Source organism: Cupressus sempervirens, chromosome 1 (genome assembly GCF_028749045.1).
Source record: "Cupressus sempervirens isolate cs-2001-9-10 chromosome 1, ASM2874904v1, whole genome shotgun sequence".
Classification (NCBI taxonomy): Eukaryota; Viridiplantae; Streptophyta; class Pinopsida; order Cupressales; family Cupressaceae; genus Cupressus; species Cupressus sempervirens.
Window position 1 is genome coordinate 534308653 of NC_143118.1, and position 24131 is coordinate 534332783.

Genomic DNA, 24131 nt, shown 5'->3' on the forward strand with positions numbered 1-24131 from the left:
AATAGGCACATGCAGTGCCCAAAGAAGGGATCTTGCACTGTCTTATAGTGCACCTTGCTAGCCCGTAAGGGCAGCTAGTCATAGTACTCCTAAACCAACACTCACATACAATCTCCCCTTGCAGAATGCCCCAATAGTAGTAACCTGGGCTAGCTGCTCAAACCTAGCCTATTGTATTGGTACATCCATGGCTCAATGGTGTTAGATCGTTTGAGTCCACTGATGCAATTCAATAATGTAATGAGATCATTGATCTCCTCCTTAAAGTCAATGCAGGGCACTTCCTTTGGCTATCTAATAAGATTGGGTTTCTTGTTGATTAAAGAGTGGTCATTCACATACTTGATGCAATATGCGATGTCATCATTCCATTTGTCCAAGGCCTTTTGTTTTGAAATGTTGGTAACCAATAGAGTAGGAGAAACCTAGAAGATCCTTTCAAGACTCTCCAGGTGTAGATCGATGATGGTGTTCCATCTTGGTCTTTGATGGTCATTGATGGGAGATCAAAACTCCCTCTGCATGCCCGAAAAAACTCCAATTTGTAGTCAGCCAATGGGAAAGTAGAGCAAGATCAATATTGCTTTGTTTGATGTAAAACATCTCTTCCCCGGCACAAACATCCACTCTTTTCAAGAAGTCTTTGACATCCAAATGTAAGATATCGGTATCCTTGATGTCTTCACAATATGAGATAACCTGTGAAGGTGGTATGGAGTTATAGTATCAATCATATTGATACTTCAATTTCTTTCTCTCTTTAACTTTATCTGGCGTGATCTCGTCGACATAGCAATGTTGTGGGTGCGAGCTACTGTAACATGAAAAGTTGACAAACATGAAAACATCTTCACAGGGTGGATCCATTAAATGTTTATGGATGCACAACTGTGAATTTGGGAATTTCGGCATATGAAGTATTGGTGGAAAATTTTGGTGCAGCAAATGAAAATGTGTTTGAGCTTGAAACATGTGTCTATATGGTGGAAAAACTCAAAAAAGGGTTTTGGGAGAGTAATAGCACATGCGGATAGCAAGCTTTATGCATGAAGAATGCATCAAGAATGGGCGGCAAAGAATCTACTAATAGTGAATTGTTAAGTTTTCGTCATAAGCAAGAGTGCAAACAACTACTATCATGAGTTCTAAGTCATGTGACAGCGATATAACAAGCACGGATGAAGTGCATGCAAGCATGAAAGTGGACTTTTTGGTTGCAAAAACATTTTGAAAAGTGAGCTTTCTTTCCTCGATAATTTCATTCGAGAACGGAAATTTTAATCTTGACCATGTATGCAAGCAAGATAAAGCACTTGCATATGCAACTTGCAGAAATAAGAAAATTGACGACAACAAATACCAGATCTATTGGACAAAGGGCTTGGCTCAATTGGCAAGAGTTTCCGCACAATGTCAAGTCTCCTCCCAACTCACTAGGTACCGAAGGCCATGTTGCACTAGTGCCACCAATTAGGTTAAAAAAATTACTTAGTGTACTGCAAGTTGTGGTCGGGCTACATGATTCTTGTAGTCATAAAAGAAAATAGAAGATTGTGGCCAAAATTCTCAACAAATATGTTTGAGGATTTTTCAGAACATGAAAGCAAAAGTGTTAATGTTTTCGAATTTTTCTTATGCTAGAAATTGCAGATTGTTTAGAAAAAATTACACTCGACAAAGTTGCGTCAAATTTCACATCATCTAAAGAGGAAAACTAGCAGGGTTTGCTGCACCTGCATAGCATTTGCAGCTTGTTGTAATTAGTTTTCAAAAATCATGTGCCAGGGTTTGAAATTTTCCAATTCTATTATTTGGGGTTTCTATATCTTTTTGAAAGTGGAAATTCCACTTAGATAATATTTTGGCTTTAACTTCCACACTTGAAGAGTAAAAGATCCCAATGTAATTGATGTACAAGAATCTACTGGGAATAGTTAATGGAAATGAGAAACTTCCTACATATGTTAGCAAAGTACTAGAATGGCAACGCAAAGGTGATAAAGTCAAAGTCATTAATATGCTTGCCCTCTCTAATTTAGAATTACATGATTTAGACATGGAAAAATCACCTAAGAAAATTTGGGGGAATTCGAATACATGGAGTAGAAGCAATTAATGAAAAACTCTCATTAGAGCTTCGACTATTCAATTACAAGATAGCTGAAGGAATCACTGTCAGGTCATGTAAAGAATTTGAGGTCTCTTCTTCAACAACCAGTAGAGATCAATGTTATAGCAGATGATGAAGATGGTAAAGTAAATTTACTAAAAAAGTTTTCCTTCAAAATTCAGCAATGTTATCTTTACTGTAATAACCCCAACCAGTTATAACTTGAACACCAAATTCTTTTATAATTCAGTTGTTTGGCATTTCGTCAAACACTTTGCAAACAAGCTCTAATACCACTATAATAACCCAACTGGCTCTCAAACAATCTATGTTGAAGAATTGATTTTTTTTTTTTTGTTCTTGAGGTTTTGCAATTTTGATACAACAATATAGTAGCAAACTAGAAGATTTTGCAATGATAATTTCAACTCAAATATTTAGATATTACATAGGGAATATATAGCGGAAAATTTCCAGATTTTACTATCAACTTAGATACAGAGTATTTTCACAAAATACCAACAACCCAATTGATAAAATACCCCCTATTATCTAAATCAACAATACTTAGAAAAATTATATGTTACAATCCATGAACTTATAGGTAAGACATGCCTTGAAACCCTCTGAAATGAAGATTAGCAGTAACAAAGAATTCTTCAACAAACAAATGCAACTGCAAATTGGGAAAATGTTGCTCCCAAAGTGCAGATAGAAAAATAACACCCAGCGATAGATATAAATTGGCGCTCAACGAATTCCAAATTAACCAACACACAATTTGATATAACAATTATGGTGAATCCCTTCACAAATTCCAGAACAACCTCCACCAGCAAGAAAAATCAAACTTCTCCTTACCAACAGTTAATACAATAAGAGAAATGAAAAATCATATACCGTAGCATAATTTGTCAAGTAATCTCAGAATTGAATCTACAATACTTCAGCTGTAGATCCCAAACCCTTATACTTCAGCAAGGGCACAAAATTTCAAAATTTCAGATGTGTCACAAAGACAACAAAGAAACATAAGATAATCAAATAATTGGATGTTTTTCTCATCAAATGTCCTCATATTTATAATCTCCAAATGGCACCAATTTCCCAAAAGAACTCCACTTCAGAAGCTTTCTCTACGCAACATTAAAATATAATAATGTGCCATTAATGTAATTTATTACTTGTTTTTGGCTCCAAAACTGACCTTTTCCACCATAACTTAATATTCTAACATGCAAGGCAACTGTTTCTTATTCTCACAATTTAAAAAATTTCATCCTGGTTCCAATGAGCTATGATATTGAGGTGACCAACCAACAATACCAACAAAAATAGTAACCTCAACGTATTTAGAAGAAGAATAATAATAATTCACCTGTCTTGCGAAGACAATTGAAAAAGCATCAGAATTGAAATTTGACAACACCAAAGTGATCCTGATGATGAAATACGATGAATGAACCTGATAGAGTGAGTTACTATAAATAGATGCTCCCTCCAAGATTCTTGAATCCCAAACCGAAAGCATAAAATAAAAACTGAGAGCATCACCAAACTCTTCCAACTCAACTAAGCTCATCAGAACCAACAATTTGACTTACTATAAATAGTAAGTCTCTCAATTGGAGCCAAAACACATCATCGGCTGCTGAAAAGCCTAAAACCCTACAACTAAAACCCTCAAATCCCACTGTCAGCTCACGAGGGTTGCAACGATGAACTGACCAAGCCAACTGCAAGAACCTACTAAAATTGGGGACATTACATTTACTCTTAGTCAACTAAAGTTCAATAGACATGATTTTAGCTCTCCTAGTTGAAGAAAAGAGAACTATTGCAAGAGATACAACATATGATCCACAATTTGAGGCATAATTGTACTTGAATGTTAAAAGATTTTGTAAGAGAAAACAAGGGACAAAATGCTACCATTGCAAGAAAATGGGTTGCACAGTTTAGAACTGTAGACTTCAAGAAAATTATATTCTCAAAAGAAAACTCGAAGGTACTAATGTAGCACATGTCAACAATCCTCTAGACATTGACAATGGTGAAGGAGAAGTTGGCTTTTATGCATTTTAAAGAAGTCTTGTTCTTTGATTATAATAAATTATTAGAAGATAAGGCTTACAGTTGTAATAAAACCAACTTAGTGTCAATTGATTTTTTTCCTTTTGCAGTTTTTGGTTTTTAAGATTGTAATTTTTAATATTAGGCGTGTGATCATGTTTATCCATTTTGCATGGTTCCATTCTCTAATCTCAATAAATGTAGATGAGCCTCTTAACAATGATCATCCAAATATTTAATGAAATACTTTTAGGTGTATTCTACCGATTTTTACAACAGTTTTCAAAGATCTTCAAAAGCATTTTAACACTTTCAAAGCTGCACTTCCTTTTGAAAAGCTCTTAAAGGTGTAAAGAAAACGGGTTCTGCACAAATAATTAAGGTAAATGAAAAATGAAGAAGAAAAGTAAAAAATGAAAGAAGATATTAAGGAGACAATGAAAATGTTTTTAAATAAAAAAATTCCCCTTAACACGAAAAAAGAGGATGACCCACAAATGAGCTCAAAAGAAAGACCCGTTATATTTCGTGGAAAGAACCTTGCAAGTTAAGCCACGAATGTCAAGGTGAAGATAAAATGATGTCATAAAAATTGTCAAATAAATTTGATAAAGAGCAAAAAAATGCAAATGATGGAACTAGAAAAAGTGATAAGTATTGTCTAAGTAATTGCATTATATAATTCATGAATATACAAGGTATATACAGCAATTTACATGACTATGCTCTAAAAAGAACAAGCTGTTTAACTACAGCTAAAAATAGCAACTACGTCTTCTAATAATAGATGCTAAAAATGACACTAAATGACAATTAATAGAACCAAAACTAATGGACTAAACATAATTAACTATTCTAATACCCTCACTTATTGATCTTTCTATCAACTACACTACAAAAGACAATCTGCAAGTCTTCTGGTCACAAAAGCGTAGAAGGCTGTACCCTTTTGGTCACGAATGCATAGAATGCCATGCAAAACGAGCATGCTACTGAGACCCTCCTCAATTTTGCAAACTTCTAAAAATAACAATGATAACCAAAATCCTTCCAACCTAATGTTAGGAAAACAAAAACTGACCCTCCCTGTAGCCAGAGACACCAAGTTCATCTTTTGAAACTAAAAGCATGATTTTGAGGAGAAAATTGCAAAATCCTCCAATGCAATCAAAAAACAACCTAAGATGAGCACTGTAACCCAAAATAGACTACAAGAGACCATGACTTTTGTGATTTTGTGGAAAAAAATTCCACTATCTTCTCCGTACAGTTTAGGCTAACCATCTTGGAGTCGTCCTATGGGTGACTGCTCTCTAGGGGTAAATTTTCCTAATCATCCTCATCATTAGATAAAATTTCTATGTAGTGCATTTTTCCTTTTCTGAGGCATCTATGTCGAGGATCACATGACTCCTTACAGGTGAAACATAATTTCTTCCTTCGGAGTTCCTATCTAGTAGCTTTGTCCAATGAAGGCTTCTTTGATGGGGGTTTGTTATCCTTGTCTCTCAGAACCAGTGGCGGTTTGGGGTGGGAGTAACCTCGAGAGGATGATGTCGATGATGTTTCCATATTTCTCGCTTTTTGATAGCCTCCAAGAGGGTGGCAAGATTAAAACTCTTTACCCAACCTCTCAATGGTTCTGTCAATCCATCCATAAATAGTACTATCCATCTCCTTTCTAAAATGTCTGTAACTAGCACAGAGAGTTTATGGAATTCGATGATGTTCTGGCCGATGGATCTTGTTTGCCTCGGCTTTGTCAGTTCTTTAAAAATTAAGTTTTGGGTCTTTACCATCAAATCGATCTATCAGTGTTCCAATGAATTCTACATAAGTATTTACTTGGTCATGTCCCAGCGTAATGGTGCAATGATGCCACCATTCATGCACCACTCCCTCCAGGTGGAGTGCTGCAAATTTAATGGTTTCCTCTTTTTGCATCGGGTTGAGTTGGAAGTAGGTGTTGGCCTTCATTACTCATACCTAGGCAGATATGGATCCAGATCCAGCAAATGGCAACAGATTCACTTTACTCAATTTCCTTCTGAGATGATCATCAAAATATCCTCGATCTTCACCTCAAGAATATTGCATTCTCAATTCCGCATAATCTTTGTAGGATATATCCTCTTCCAAGTTTGTATTCTTGTGGTCTTCTTTCAACTGTGCTTACACTTCCTCAAAGGTTGGTTGCCTTTCTCCATGTGGTACCTCCATACATGTAGGGAAAGTTGGCATGGAAGGTCAAGAGCTTGTTGGATGAGGATTTGCCTTCCTCGAGACCGAATTGGCGCTGTGGCCATTTTGTTCGCCAAATATCTTACTTTCCGATAGTTTCCAAAGAGCTTCTTCCATAAGTCATTGAGTGTCATTAATTTGTGCTTGATTCCTCGAGAGATCCCTCGGTAGTGCCATGACTTCCGCAGGAGTGGCTTCTTGATCTGTCATTCTATCAACTGAGTGGGATCTCCTTTGTTTTCAGCTATAAACTTTCATTCAATGTTCGCAGGCAGGTAGGATCACTGGCTCTGATACCATTGTAATATTCCTAACGAATTCCTAGAACGAGAGTGCAATGAGATGGTCATATGGTAGAGGAAAGACTAATCGTTCAGTAGCAGAAATCGTCGTGTGGTGAGTGCCTGAAGTGTGGGTTGACTGTACGACGTTTCCAATAATATGTACACTGGGTTTTGCCTATGTATGGTGTTATATGTCAGTATGGTGGGTTGTTTGGACATAAATGGAGTACGGTGTTGCAATGACTGTACGACGTAGCTGAGGGGAAATGGCGTATAGTGGTGTGTTGTCCATATGGGGTAGAGAGAAATTGTAGATGGGTCGTACGAGCAGGTGGTCGTGTTGTGGGAGCAAGTCTAATGGCGTACGGTGAGGGGGTAAGTCATACACTGGCTATCCAAATTCGTAGACACAAATCAATTTGTGTTTCAGTACTATTGCTAGTCCTTCAGAAATGAGTTAATAACATCAAAGGAAAAATCTACCAACAGATACCAGAATGTTGACGCAAAAAATAACCACAACTATGTATATATATTTCAAACAAGAGTGGCATTCCAGACTTGCCAAATTCGAAACACAGTAATACAAATAGAATAGGGTGAGGGTTAAAACCCACTGAAACCGGATAGCCAAGTAGGAAAGGTTTGTCACTTCCAAAATGGCGTGATAAGAAGAACTCCAATAGGAATTCACAATAGAAAGAATTAATCCAAATCGCATACCAAAATAGCTCAACCTTGTGTACATAAAATACCCTGTCGAGGGAGAAACTAAGTGCCAACAGGAGGCACGAAAAACACCTACAAAAATAATTAAAACAAAATGGGTCCAAGATAAGTTAAATCAATCGGCCCATAAACAAAGGTTAAATAATTTATTTATTTTATAACGGGAACACTACACAAACCAATTGATTTTTCAAGAGAAAAAATGATCCAAACCAATATAGTAAAACATTAGTCATGATTTTTTCGAGAAAAATAATCAAAATACCCTCCAACAGAGATGCATGATGAAAAATTTTGGGAAAAAAATTGCACAAAACTCAAATATAATTTTTGAGAAAAAAAATACAAAACCTAGATTATTTTTGAGGAAAAATCATAAAAACAGACTCTTTTTTAGGAAAAAATTATAAAAACTGAGATTTTTTTTTTAAGGAAAAGAATTTAAAAACCCTCAGAATAAGCTTAAAGAGTCCCAACATAGCAAGTATGTGTCCTTATTGTGAACTGCAAATGGGCGGACAAACTAGGCACTAAACAATGTATGCAAACTATAAAAACCCTTTGTGCAGCTCCAAAATGCAAAAATCATTGTGCACCAGGAAACCACGCATACTCTGAGCAAAGTCTTCATGTACAGGCATGGGCACTTCAGAAACAAACTCTCGAAAAAATAATATACAGAAAAACAACACATGAATAGGGAAAAACAAGCTGAAAGCACAAAAACAAATCGTGTTTAAAGAAAAGTGTTGTCACACGATATCTGCAAACCAATGCTTTTGAACTTGTGACCATTGAAACAGTGCACTTCAGATGCGAGCAGTCAAACACGGATGCCTAAAAGCTGTTCTCAAGGGCTACAGAAATTGGTCAACAGAACAACATACACAGAACCAGGGACTCAAAAATAGGAAAAACCCACAATTTGCAGAGTCATTGTGAAGCTCTTCAGCATACTACAAACATGAGTGGATGACTGCAAATAACCTTTGATACTTAAAAATGACCTTTGCAAATTTTGTTATAAAATTTGCCAAAAAACAAGAGGCCACCAATTTTTCTTTTAAAAAATTGTCAAAATTTTAAAAACACCATCAACCTGCTCTGATATCATGCTCAAGTGATTGCATTACCTAATTCATGAATATACAATATTACAAAGTATATGTAGCAATTTACATGATGGTGATTTAAAAAGAACTAACCATTTGATTGAAGCTTAAATAGTAACTACATCTAATATAAGAAGCTTAAAATGACTCTGAATGACCATATTAATAGAACAAATAAAAATAACAGACTAAATATAATTAAATATTCTAATAAGTATACTAAAGTAAAAGCTTCAAGAAAGGGTCCAGGAAGAGGTTGTAGAGCATGAATCAAAAAAGAAAAACAATAGAGCTCGATAAAAGAACCATGGACGAATCCATTAAGCAAATGTAAGATATAGATATTTGCATAAAAAATGATACCTTATTAGTTTCCAGTGTGCAATGTTAGAAAAAGATTGATATTCGTGTGGTTAAGGAGGAACAAATATCATTTATTGAAAGTATGCTTGGAAAGGACGTGTGAACTCAAGAAACAACCAATTATCTTCAAAAGATTAAGTCATTTGCATATGGACTTTGTTTTTAAAATAAGCATGTTAATGGGCATGCAAGTAAGAAGGATGACCTAGTTGGTATCACTAATTTTAAATTTTTGGGTCAAAGAAGAGCAAAATTATTTTGAATCTTTTTGAAATCACTAATTCAGACAAAGGATGGTAAACACTTCAATTTCCATTGTAACTATAGCTCGGAAAATAAGGATACTTGTGGCAAATATTTATTCAACCAATTTCTTACCATATCATTTCAAAATTGTTTTATTATGAGAGGCATTCTAACAATGATGAAAAGATAAAGGCTACCAAACTCGAAGGGCATTTTTTCTCTCAATTTCAGGATTTCTCAGGCATGATGGTGTAGCATTTGGGAGCTATGCCCAAAACACTCCAACTAGAGGGTAGATTGAGCATTAATCACATTGAATGATATTACCAAGAACTTAGTGTGTCCAACAAGGGATTTGAAATTTGCACATACTCCTTTGCAAACAAAATTATTATGGTAGCTTGATCTCAAGTAACTCTATGGCCTATTGGAATCCTCTATCCGGTGGTGATTTTGGGGACAAATTACTGAACAAAATACTATGCGGATATGAGCACATTTGAACATCAAGAGAAACACTATGTTGCTTAACATAAAATAAGATGTTACGCATATCCTACATTATGAAACATCTTGTTGTCCAAACAATTTGTGCCTTGCATGAAATATTCTTGTTTCTGACTACTTCTGTGGATCCAATAGAGACAATCCCAAGCACTATAACTCTCCCTTCAATTGTAGACTTGATCGCCCTAGTTCAATGAATCTAAAGCAAGTCACAAATGGAATGCAACCATTCTTCAGCCATGACCATTTAATTCTGAAAGCATAGGATGCATTACATACATTATGCTCAACTATGATAATTGCTAGTTACTCTTTTTTTTTTGGGGGGGGGGGGGGGGGGGGTGGGGGCGGGGAACATGGTTAATGGCAAATGTAGTAGCAGCCATGAAACCCATAAAAAAAATTCAATCTCATTGAGCCTTACAGTATCTCCTAATTTGAGGTGAAAAGTATTCGATGGTAGGATGCGACAATTCATTTTTGAATCTTCTGACATTGTTTGTGTATGTTGCAACAAATAGAAGAATCATCAAGGCACCTAAATTTGATCATTGGATTCTAGAGCAGAGAGATCTGTTTGCAAAGGAAGTTAAATGTGAGTTTGGAGTTCCCAAGATTTAATACTAAGGCCAAATCTTTTTACCCAAGGTATAGAGGTGGATAAGGAATTGATTCACATTTTTCTAGATAGGGCATTCTCTACTACACGCACTCTATTGAGAAGATTCCTTAGTTTAAGCAACAACAATATAAGGTTCAAAAAGGAATTTTCACATATAGAAGCACAAGGAGCTCACATAAGGATAAATTAAACACAAGAAGTTTTTTATAACAGAATACAGTTATCAATTTGTCTAATATTTTTCATTTTACATTGCTTGCATCGATGTGTAGTAGAATGTGGTATTTTAGGAAAAAAAATATTAGGGATTTATTAATACAAAAGGGGCACTCGATAACAATTGAAAGCATAGAGTTCAAAAATTTAAAAATGGACTCCTCTATGTATGATGAGAAAATGTCTGTCATCATTTTTGTTTTCAAAAAAAATTGAATATCTAGTTGATTGCCCATGACAACTATTCATCATTACTGGTATAACACTAGAACTGACTCAATATTCCAACAAGAATAATTGAGGGGCACCAACACTTTTACATTTTGCTAGAGGACAATGAAAATTGGTTTGGTGATATTTGTGATCGAAGACACGAAGTACATCCACAATCAACCATGGATCTTTGCCTTGATTGGAGAGCGCATCAAGGGTAAGGAGTGTGAGAGAAAGTACCACATTGATTTTTACTAACGTCATCACTTTGCAAAGACTTTTTTAGTTTGTTTACATCTTAGCAAAAGATATGCGTGAGCCAACAAGGGGTAAACTATTCTGATTCAAATTAGAAGGATGGAAGTAAAAATTATGATGTCTTCATGAAGCATGCTAGTGAGATCATCAAAGTAACTTCAAACTTCTATTTTAAAGCTAAATTGTATCCTTTTAGTTCACTTTATTTAAATTATAATTACTAGATATCATTCCATTCATTAAGTTCTCTATTTAATAACAGTTTTAGAAAAGGTTTTGCACTTAGTGGATGTGGAACAAAACCCAATGGGATACCTATATGAGGTCATGGACAAAGTTGAAAAATCCATCCAAAATATTAAACAATGGATGAAAGAAAATTCATATCCATCTCAAACTTATTGACAAAAAGTGGAACAATAAACTCCATCGACTCATTCAATCAATGACATCCTACCTCAACACCAATTGTCTCTACTTAACATCCATTGATAGGATGATGCTCACATAAGAGGTTAAGGACGTGTATCTTGGATCATTGCAAATATATAGCCATGAAAACTGGAAGATCTTCTCTTCACCATTAGCTATCTAACAGAACCACCTGAACAATCATGAGTTAACAAAAAATCTTGGTCTTGTCCTTGCTTCAAATCTTTAATGTGTGTAGTTAGTGGTTAACTATAAACTTCTATATGTTTCTGCCAAAGCTATTTGGTGGGAAAAAAGGAGCATGAAAACCTCAAACTTTCAAAATCTAGCTCTCCAAATTTTGTCCTAACATTGAGAAATTCCTCTAAACAGAGATCACAATTAAAGTTATATATATATATATATATATATATATATATATTATTCATATGAAGAAATTCAACAAAAAAAGGACTTTATTGATCTCACCCTTATGCAATTAAAATTTTAACTTCATTCAAAAACATGAGGGTTCAAACACTCATGACACAAATGACTTTAGATTACATGAATCCATATGTAGTATGGCCATCTAGGATGAGAACCCCATGTTTATGGAAGACAAAACTATTGATTTTGAACAAGAAGTAGAGGAGTGCGGAGCAAGAGAAAAGCAGGAAGTATTAGATTGGACGACATCATGGGTAAGCTCAGCCATATATGCCTTAGTTTGCTCATTGATTTTGATATAATAGTTATACTGACTATTCTAATGATGTTTATATTGCAATTGGGATTTTCATAGTGTGTTTTGTAAGACATTATTATTAGCATGCGATAAGACAATATTTGAAATTTAAAAGTGATGTTCTAGAATATTTTTATGTCTTCCAAGCAATGGTTGAAAATCAGTGTGGTAAATCCATCAAGCTTATATGTACTGAAAATGATTGTAATGTTTCGTTCTTGCAACTACTTTCAGTTTCTCCTGCACAATGTCAGTTAGATGGAACACGTATGGTGTTCTGGAGGGCAGTACGGCTAAGTGATTTGACCAAAGTAGAGGAAAAATGGGAGGCTATACGGTATAGGTCATACGATATAGGGTTAGGCTACAGGTGAGGGTGGGAGAGTAATGTGTGGTGAACAAATTCAGTTGTGCGATGACCAAGCAAGCCGTACAGTGTGGGGGAAGGGAAGGGTCGTACAATGTATGATGTCTAGCAAGCAGTCATATTGTTGGTCGTACGGTGTGGAATCAAGCAGCAATACGGTGTCGCGACCAATACTAGTCGTACGATAGCAGGAAGGTGAAGGCCCAATGGTTGTATGGTGATGGAATGAGGGAGTTGGGACGTTGGCCTTACAGTAGGGCAATGTAGTCACACAAAAAGATGAACTTTGTGTCGAGGGAAGTGGGTGGTAGAGACGAAGTGCTCAGACATGAAATAACGCAGAGACCCAAATTCATAAGATAGAATCAAAAATGGAGATTAGAACACAAATAAACTTGAATTTGATTTGCCAAGAGATGGTGCTCTGATTTGCCAGATCTGAGCAAAGTATTATTGTTTTCAATTAGGATTGCACCTATAGAGAGATGTAAAATCTAGCCATCCTACTGAAACATGGAAACTCTCTCGGGTGGTGGGTTGTCCTAAAACAAGAGATGAATCTCCGGAAGCTAGGTCGGTTCCTAAATTGTGATCACCTAATCCTAAAATATACGCGAGATAAGAGTTGAGAAGTGAACAACAACTAATGAATACTAACCTAAATGAGGTGATACATTGATGGTTTTGGATGTAACTTTAATCAAATCAACACATATTACGAAAAGACACAATTGACTCACAATACTCAGACAAACATGCAACCACAAAAGTGTTTCTATACAAGGACTAGGATCTTCTGCTTTGAAAGAGATACCAAAGTTTTACCAATTTTCTGCAAAAGAACAATGATCACAAACATAGACCTGTAATCACAAGTATCAAGATTCAAATCTGCAATAAGGAACGTAACTTAAATGAAGGCAAACACAACATTAAAGTAAAGAATTCACAAAATTGCACAAGAATCAATGAGAAGGAACCACTGAATCTCTATAACCAATGCTGAAAAAAATCTCCACTACAATTTTGCTCTTACAATCAACTCAAAATCTACAATGTGCAAAAATATGAATCCGAAAGAAGATCCCTCCTAATGAGGTGAATGTACAATATATAGAAATCATAACCCTAATTCGGATTCCAAAATCATGCCTAGAAAATATCAATCAAAAATGATGAAAACTATGAAGAAGCCTCTGAAAACTGCTCCCAACCACCTGCCCAACTGATAGATAACTCGAAAACTGCCTCTAGCTCCTCAAAATCATGCACAAAAACCCAAACTCAGATCCCTCAAACAACGCAAAAATATAGCATGTAAAACTCCTCATAATTATGCAATATATGCATAAAATAAGTTCTCAATATGAACTACATGCATAATTGCCCTTAACTGCTCCATAAATCGCTTAAAAATAGCACTAATCTGCTCCATCATCACATAAGAATCTCGAACTGCCCTTAGCCTCCAAAAATAGCTCCTTACTCAAGTATTAACTAAATGTCTTCTTTGGAGTTCAAAATTAGCTTCTTAACTTCTCCTCCTTGCATTTAGGCATTAAAAATATTCAAATTACTTTAACTCTCTTTATTTAATTAATAAAATTAAAGGCCTTATAATTATAGCCATTTAATTTATTAATTTTATAATTATAAAACTTCTTTTTTCTTATACTTAATAATCTTAATGTGTTTATCATTATATTTTATCTATTTTAAACACATTAGTATTATTAAATATAAGAAAGGGGAATATAAAGTTTTTTTTTTTTATAAGTGTCATGTATTTAATAATTTATTTAATATATATAGCACTTATAGTATATATTTACTTATTTTATTCATTTATTTAAATTTTATGCATTGAATGAAAAATATAACATTTATTCATTTAAGGCATATTAAAACTTAAGTAAATGAACAAAATTAGACTTTCAAAACATTGATAAAAGGCCTATATGCATGGACCCGAAATTTTATACAATATGGCAAAGGAAAGTATGAAAAACCGTATGAAAGGTAAAAGGCACTTTGTCTTCTTCATTTGTTATTCACGCATGAGAGAAAGAGGGTTTGTGAAACCCTAGCCGTGGCCAAACCTGCTGCGATTTTATTCTCTGCCTTAGACATTTTTTGTATGGCCGAATCTGCTGTTTTAATCATGCTTTGACCGGCTTCTTTGCTTGGACAGTTGTTCTGAGACACCATACTACAGTCTGGGCACGATTTCCTTTTACCATGGACGGCTTCTTTCACTACGGGTTTTATCTGGCCCTTTGATGGCCATACTGGATGCCATATTTGCTTGGAAGGCTTCTTTTGCTATTACTGGGCATGTTCCCTGTTGAAGAAATGTGACTCTGCCGCAAGCATGAATAGGTATTTTATTATTTTGTTTTCATGGGTCTTTCCCACTTTCTTGTCTGCTGTTAACACCGCGAGCATGGGTAGTAAAATAAAGGGTTTCCATTCTTTTAACCTTGCTGTAGATAAATGCATATAAACAGTCAACATTTTGTTCCTTTTGCTGGCATGCATAAACCCCTGTCGGTTTTTTGAAAAATATATATAAAACTTTATTTGTTTTCCTCTATAGATTGGGATTTATGTTTATGCAGTATTAATTTTTATTGCTGGTAAACTTGTGCCGTGGGTATATATATGAGGGTTTTTCCTACCCTGCTGTAGATGGACATGAACCTCTTTTACCAGCATACATTCTTTGACCAGCATACATTGCTGTCATTCATGCATAAATGATAGATTTACTGGTTTTTCATACTCACGGCTTGTGCAGATGTATGTATCATCTTGGTAAAAACAAAGGGTTTCCTTTGCATAGATAACCTGTGAACAACCACCTTCAGCTGAATGAATTTTGGTATATTCTATAGACTGTACATGCATCAAGACTCCTTTTACTATACCGTTAATGAACAATTATGTATTTGATCATGGAAATGTATTTCTGTATATCATAAACATATAGCTCTACTTTAATTTTCATGCCTTTTGATAATCCCTGTTTCCACGCGGTACTTATACCTCTAATATGATCATTAAATATCCCCAGAAAATCTGGTTTGCATACGATGGCATTATATCACCAGCATCTCTTTCATTTCTTTTATGATTTTTTATATCAACAATTGCATTTTATGGTTACCAAATTTCAATGCCTTGATCGTTTTAAAGCTGTAGCACTAGTATCACAATAGCATGAAATGGCTCATACTTGACCTGATCTCGAATGAATATGAAAGAATTAAGTCATCGATGTCTGTTAATCAATAGGAATAATGAACTGTTGTTGTACAATATGCCTCTGAATTTGTCTTCGGTCTTCGCCTCTCCCTGATTTGACTAGAAAGTTTCATGCCTGTAACTTATGGATGTCCTTTCAATGATCTCCTCAATGTCTTCAATCAGCTACATTGGTTTAACTGGAAGGTCCCATACCTGAAACTTATGTATGCCCCTTCGACAATCTCCCCAGTGTCTTTTGTCTTTGCCTGAACAAACTCAGCCAAAAGGCTTCATGCATGTAACTTACGCATGATACTTCAATAGCCTCAAGTCTTCATACCTGTATCTACACATGGAACAAACTTGATTAGCATAAAACATTGTTTTTTGATCTTTTCTTCTTCTTCTTCTAGCACTTCCTAATTCTGATTGTCATGTTATGACTGAATGATATGTAGCAGAGATAAGTAGGAAGTCTTTATTGCTCAGTTCGTATGAATTGACTCCTCTCTTTTACATGTTTTTGCAAGTTGTCACTAAGTTGGATGCGGGCCCGGGTCTTCATCAACTCAACCATCAGCCTCTTGCTCAGGTATGAAGGCTTCCCTTCTATCTTTCCTTCATGTTATTTATTTATAACATATTTATTCAGACTTGTATTTTTTTATGCCTCCACAGGCTATGTGGATTTTGAATGCTCTGTAAACTACTGTATATGAAATATGACACTTGTACATTGAACATTTTCATATTCTTTCATGTGTGTATATATATTAGTTTTGAAATGATAGTGATCAAGTTTTCATTATATCAGCATTCTGTAGTTTGTTTTCAGCATTCAATTTAACTTTGTAATGTATGATGTCTGCAATATAAAACATAGAGTTTTAATCCACCAGCAACTTGATACTTAGCAATTTAGGCGTAGGCTAAATAGGTAACAATTACAGGCGACGGAATAGGCTGAGGGTTGAATCCCACCAAAACCAGAAATAGCCAAGTAGGGAAGGTCTTCCACTTCCGAAATGGCGAACAATAAAGAATCACAACAGGAATTCGCAGTACAAAGAAATAATCCAAATTGCATACCTAATAACTACCTACAAGTCCTGCTTAAATACCCGTCCAAGAAAACTTTCTGAGGGTGTAGAAAGATAGCTGACGGCGACATAAACTATGAAAACAAAACAAAAATGGGTCTGAGATATATTAAATCAATCGGAACATTAATAATAATTTGATTAATAATCTATTTTATGACGGGGATATTATAGTCCTCCCGTCCCAAAATTTTCTTGTCCTCAAGAAAACGCAATGCTGGATGTTGTAGAATGTGCTCGCCTTCCCAGATTGCGTCATCCAACGAAAAATGCTTCCAACTTACCAAATATTCTTTCACCGTTCGGTTCCACAGGGTTTTCTCGCATACTTCAATAATCTCTGTTGGTTCCAATATGAGCTTTCCTTCTTCATTGAGCGATGGAAGGTCTATAGCTTCCATGACATTCTATCCCACAGCAACGTGAAAAACGTTATGAATAGGGCTCCCCTCCGAAAGTTCCAGCTCATAGGCAACTTCACCAATGCAGCACACTACACAATAAGGGCCATAAAATCATGGCTTCAATTTTTCTTTTCCCTTTTCTTTCAATGAGGATTGTCGGTATGGTTGGAGCCTGAGGTAGACCAAGTATCCTATTTTGAAACTCCTCTCTATTCGGTGTTTGTTAGTGTACAACTTTTGTTGATTATGTCCCTATTGTAAGTTTTCCTTCAGGTATCTTAGGATGTCATGTCCTTCCTGAAGCTAGTCCCTCGTCTTTGGTGCGTGTTTGTCTCCCAAAACGGTATCAATGAAAGAAAGAGGCTCATACCTATATAGAGCTTTGAATGGTGTCATCCCAATGGAAATGTGGTACGTGATATTGTAACAATACTCCCCTAGGTGTATCCATTTGACCCATGCCCGTTGTTGTGCCGAAACGTAGTTCCAAAGGTAACCTTCAAGCCACTTGTTCACAATCTTCGTTTGTCCATCTGTCTGAGGGTGGTAACTAGTACTTGGTGATAATTTTATCCCTACCAACCGAAACAATTCTGTCCAAAAGATTCTGATGAATCACCCATCCCAATCACTTATAATGTTCCAAGGTAACCCATACATGAAAGACTTCTCTAAAAAACAGATCAATAACTTGTGCGACCTTAAAATCTGAGGGGATGATGAAGAAATGTGCATACTTTGTCAATCTATCAACCACCACGAAGATACAATCCTTTCCGTTCACCTTGGGAAGTTCGGTTATGAAATCCATCGAGATACTTTCCCACTTATGTTTCGGAATTGGCAGAGGTTGCAGTAACCCGGCAAGTAGAGTATGTTTGGATTTGTTCTGGTGGCAGACCGCACACTCTCTTACATACTGCAATATGTCTCCTTTAAGTCCTTTCCATGAAAATCTCTCCCTGAAACATCTATAAGTTTTGAGGAAGCCTGGGTGTCTTGCCAAGGGCGAGTCGTGTACCTCCAAGATTTTATGCTTTAATTTAAATTCTGACACTAAAAATATCTAATTCTTATAGTAAATGATGTCATCCACCACTTTGTACCGATCATCCTGGATGTTTCCATCTATTAGCTTAGGCAAATGTGTTTTTGGAATATTCTACCAACAAATGTGCTTTCCAGTCAACAGAAATCTTGGTTAGTACGCAGATGGCGAGTTTCTTGAACAAAGCATCTACAACCACATTGTTCTTTCCTTTCACATACTCAATGTCAAAATCAAAAGCCTGAACCTTGCTTACCCATTTTTGTTGCCTCTCGTTCAAGTCCCATTGCTCCAGAAAATATCTCAAACTATTGTGATCCGTAAGAACAACAAACTTGGCACCCACCAGATACTGTCGGAACTTTGTTAGTGCATGTACGATGGCCAACATCTCTTTGTCGTAGATGGAATATAAGCATTCTATTTGCATAAGTTTCTTGCTCTCATAGGCTATGGGGTGTCTATCTTGCATTAGTACCACACCAATGCCTTCTCTAGATGTGTTGCACTCCACAATGAACAGTCAAGTGAAATCAAGTAATGCAAGTACGAGACAAGTGCTCATTGCCTCTTTCAGCTTATCAAAAGTGAGTTGTGCCTTTTCATTCCACTCGAAAGAACCCTTCCTTGTCAGATCCATCAAAGGTGCACTAGGTTGAGAGAATCCTTTAACAAACCTCTAGTAATAACTGCACAGTCAAGAAAACCTTCGCAATTCCGTGAATGATTTTGTAGGAGGCCAATCAAGGATAGCCAAAATCTTCTCCTGATGAACTTGAACAACATATTTACTAACAACATGCCCTAGGTACAATATTTCTGCCATACCGAATTCACACTTGGATTGCTTGGCGAACAACGATTGATCATTCATGATCCTTAGGACTTCATCTAGATACTTCAGGTGCTTTTCCTATGTCTTGCTATAAACAAGAATATCATTAGAAAATACCAGTAAGTACTCACGCAATTTTTTGTTGAAGATGTGATTCATGCATGATTGGAATGTAGCAAGTGCATTTGTTAATCCGAACGGCATGATCAAGAACTCATAATGCTCGTAGTGACAACGAAAAGTCATCTTTTCCACGTCTTCCTCCCTCATGTGGATTTGATGGTATCCACAACGGAGATCTATTTTCGAAAAATAAACTATGCCATGTAATTCATCCAACAACTCATCTATCCTTGGAATGGGATATCTATATGGGATATCTATTCCTTATTGTTTTTTTTTCAACACACGGTAGTCCACACACATGCGCATCGTCCCATCATTTTTGACCAATACCACTGGTGACGCAAAAGGGCTAGAATTGGGATGGATCCGTCCTTTCTCTAGTAGTTTTTGAATCGTCTTTTCGATCTCGTCTTTGAATTTCTTGGGATGGCAGTAGGGTGTGGTTATGACCGGCTTGGCTCCTGCTTCCAACTCGATAGTGTATTCAAACCCTCGATGAGGCAGTATGCCAGGAGGAATGTCTATAAAAACTTTATCATGTTCACTAATGCTGCAATTCTTTCCGTATGGTTGAAAGTAACCATTTTGGTGTCCTTGTGGGGTTGGTTGTCTTCGAAAGGTATATCTTCTTGTTCATCCTCATCATCAGACACAACCTCAATGTAGTGGATTTTTCCTTTCCCAAGGCATCTGTGCCTAGGTTCCCATGGTCATTTGCAGTTGAAACATAGTTTCTTCCTTCGGAGCTCCTATCTAATAGCTTCGTCCACTTACAGCTTTCTCAGTGGAGATTTCTTATCTTTGTCCCTCGGAAACATCGACGGTCTGGAATGTGAGTAACTTCGTGAGGATGACATCGTTGATGATGCCATACTCCTTGCATTTTTAATGGCTTCCGACAAGGTGGCAAGATTGAACCCTTTTACCCAACCCTTCAGTGGTTCTTTCAGTCTGTCCATAAAGAGCATTATCCATCTTCTTTCAAAAATGTCTGTGACCAAAATAGAGAGTTTCTGAAATTCTGCAATGTACTAGTCAACCAATCCAGTTTGCCTCTTTGAAATTGAGTTTCAAATCTTTACCATCAAATCGATCTATCAATCTCTCCATGAATTCCGCATAGATATTTATTTGATCATACCCCAGTATGATGGTCTCGTGATGCCACCATTTATGTGCAACTCCCTCTAATTGTAATGCCGCAAATTTAATTACTTCTTCTTCTGGCATAGGATTAAGCTAGAAGTATTAGCCTTCATTACCCATGCTTGTGCAAATATGGATCCGGATCCATCAAATGGAGACAAATTTACTTTACTCAACTTCCTTCTGAAATCATCATTAAAATACCCTCTATTTCTACCTCCCGAATATCTCATTCTTAGATCTGCGTAATCTTTGTAGGATATATCTTCCTCCAAATTCATATTCTTCCAATCTTCTCTCAGTTGTTCTTGCATTTCTTCAAAGGTCGACAGCTTCCCTCCAGGTGTTGCCTTCATCCGTGGGAGAAAAGATGGCATGGAAGGTCGAGAGCATGTTGGATGAGGGTTTTCTTTACCCGACACTGAGTCTGCCCTATGACCATTTTGTTCTCCGGATATTCTATTGTCTACCAACTTTTTGAGTCTCTTCCATGAGTCGCTGAGTATCATTGATTTGTGCCTGATTCCTCGCAAGTTCTCTCAGTAGTGCCACAAGTTAGGCAGTTGTGGGTTCTAGTTCGACAGCCATTCTATCAACGGAATGGGTTCTTCTTCTCTTCAGGCTATAAACCCTCATTCACTATTCACAGGCTGGCACGATCAAAGCTTTGATACCATTGTAATGTTCTATTCCTACAACTACTTTCAAACAATCCTTTCTCCTGCGCAATGTCAGTTAGATAGAACTAGTATGGTGTTCTGGAGGGCTGTATAGCTAGGTGATTTGACCAAAGTACGAGCAAAATGGGAGGTTATACAATACAGGTCGTACGATATAGCGTTAGGCTACAGGTGAGGGTGGGAGAGTGATATGTGGTGAACAACTTCGGCCATACAGTGACCAAGTAAGTCGTACGGTGTGAGGGCTAGAAGGGAAGGGTCGTCCAATGTATGATGTCCAGCAAGCAATTGTACTGTTGGTTGTACGGTGTGGAATCAAGCAGCAATACGGTGTGGCAACCAATACTGGTCGTACGGTAGCACGAAGGTGAAGGCCCAATGGTTGTACGGTGATGGAATGAGGGAGTTGGGACGTTGGCCATTTAGTAGGGCAGTGTAGTCACACAGAAAGATGAACACTATGTCGGGAGAAGTGGATGGTGTACGAGTAGAGAGGAAGTGCTCAGACATACAATAACGTAGAGACCTAAATTCATAAGATAGAATCAAAAATGGAGTTTAAACACAAATGGTGCTCTGATTTGTAGATCTGAGCGAAGTATTACAAGCGATAGAATAGGGTGAGGCTTGAATCCCACCAAAACCGAAAATAGCCAAGTAGGGAAGGTCTTCCACTTCCGAAATGGCGAACAATAAAGAATCCCAACAGGAATTCACAGTACAAAGAAATAATCCAAATTTCATACCTAATGACTACCTACAAGTTGTGCTTAAATACTCGTCGAGGAAAACTTTTCAAGGGTGCAGAAAGATAGCCAATGGCGACACAAACTACGGAAACAAAACAAAATGGGTCCGAGATATATTAAATCAATCGGCCCATTAACAATAGTTTGATTAATAATCTATTTTATGACAGGAATATTACAATGATGGAGAATATATTAGGAATGACAATCATGCCTTCAGCGAAAAGCATGGGATCATTTATCAAATATTGTGTCCTATACACAATAAAAAAGGGTAGAAGAAATAGCAAATAGGGTGCTTTCTGAGATGCGAAGGTGTATGTTGCTCAACATGAAGAGTAACTTCAGATTGTGGAGTTTAATAGTTAATTGTGCTTTGATGAGCATGACTCCAAAAGCAAAAAGTGGGATAAACACTGTTGTTGAGCATTTATGAATGTTTACATGTGATGCTTGGTCTCATAACTCAAATAAGACAAACAGCAAACCTGAGGCAAAAAGAATAAAGTACATTCTTCTAGGGTAATATGGGACTTCCAAAGGATATAGGCTTTGTGACCCTAATCATATCAAGAAGATTGAGGAGACTAAGGACATCTTCCAAATTGGTCACACATTCTACCAATCTTTCCAGGCAGCGACACTCCTCCAGCGGGTCTCAGCGATGATCTATGACTTTGAATCGTCCATGGTTATATCCTTTTGTGACTGACTACTGTCTACCAAGGAAGGATTCTTAGTCCTTAGCTTGTGTTTCTTGGTCTTGTGTCTTGTTCTGTTTCTTTTCAGTCACCATTTGGTGATCCAGCTGTTGCCGGCTCTTTTGTTTGTATGCTAAGTCCCATAATCCTTTGCGGTTTTTTGTTGGACATTAATATTATTATCTTATCTTACCTATCTTATCTAATGTTTCTATCTTTTGTAAGTGGATTTTCTTCACTTTCAACATAAGAAATCTCAGTCTACTTATATTCTGCTTTTCAATTTTCAATGGCATTCTGATTCAGCTGAAGAAATTCATTGTACTGATGGTCATATATCATTTTCTCATTCTGGACAAGATGATGTGTTTGATGTAAAAAATATGGCAGTCCCCGTGACAGACAAAGCAATCATATTAAGGATGCAAATGATCACACTTAGATCAAATGATACAGTTGCTTCTTAAATTTATACTAGACCTAAGCAAGCTAAAAGACTTTGAAGATGCTCCTAAGGAACAATTAGAGTTGGTGTGGAAGGAAAGATTTATGCAACATAGACCAAAATGAACTTTGCATTCATGGGTAAAGCCAAGCGAGGAGAAGATCCTTCTACCTTCAAGCAAGCACATGGGAAACCCAAATGGATCAGCAAGGAGAGATGATATGAGACCTTGATGAGGAACAATACTCTGAAATTTGTTTCTATGCCCAATAGTATTCTGGTTATGATATAGGATGAATAGCTTTCCCAAGTGGATTGCATATTCAGATTCTGATTGTGAAGGTGATGAGGATGATTGGAGACCCACGTCTGGTTATACTTTCAAGTTTCAACTACAACGGTAGCTCAATTTCATAGATGAGAAAGACACAATATGCTCATTTCCAAGTCTCTGCGTAAGCAGGGTACTGGAGTTTATCCCAGACAGGAAAATGATTGCAATGATCATGTTCTCTACATAAGGATTGGCTTCATGCAGTATGGACCATTAGGATTTGGGTAGTTAACCAAAGGCCATCCATATGATAAAAAATCTAGTTTTCATTCAATAGTCACAACACATTGAGATAGACATCATTTTATTCATGAGAAAGTTCTGTATGCAGAGATTGATGTGCAATATATTCCAACTAAAAGGCAGCTAGCAGATACCTTCATCAAATCTTTGGCAGAGGTTATATTTGTGAACCTTTAAGAGATGATTGGGATACAAGATATTGTCATTAATAGAGGTTTTCAGTTAATGACACCTTCAACTCCCTAACTCAATCTTAAGGGAGTGTATTAAGATTGGCTAGTGGCCCGTGTTCATCAACAGAAAATTGCCTGCCATTTAATTATTTTTATATTTAAAATCAACAATCATGAATTTACCCTTGTATGATATTAATCAGTTACCAACAATTATTTAGGCACATCCACATAAATCATGTTTTGGTTGAGGTTGACCATAAATACATACATGTAAATATACCCTACAAAAACATTTATGAGCAACTAAGTTCTTACATTATAAATGTATACTACAACATTTCATAATTCATTACTTATTTCCTTTTTGTATTATTCTTGTGTTAATTATTTGATGGTCA

The 24131-nt window shown here is 36.4% G+C and overlaps 1 protein-coding gene across 2 annotated transcripts in view; it reads right to left on the reverse strand.

The window, feature by feature from the left end:
* The window catches only part of LOC149578569 (uncharacterized), a 266266-nt gene that overhangs the window by 111509 nt on the left and 130626 nt on the right, over positions 1-24131 (reverse strand). The gene's annotated exons all lie outside the window — the stretch shown is intronic.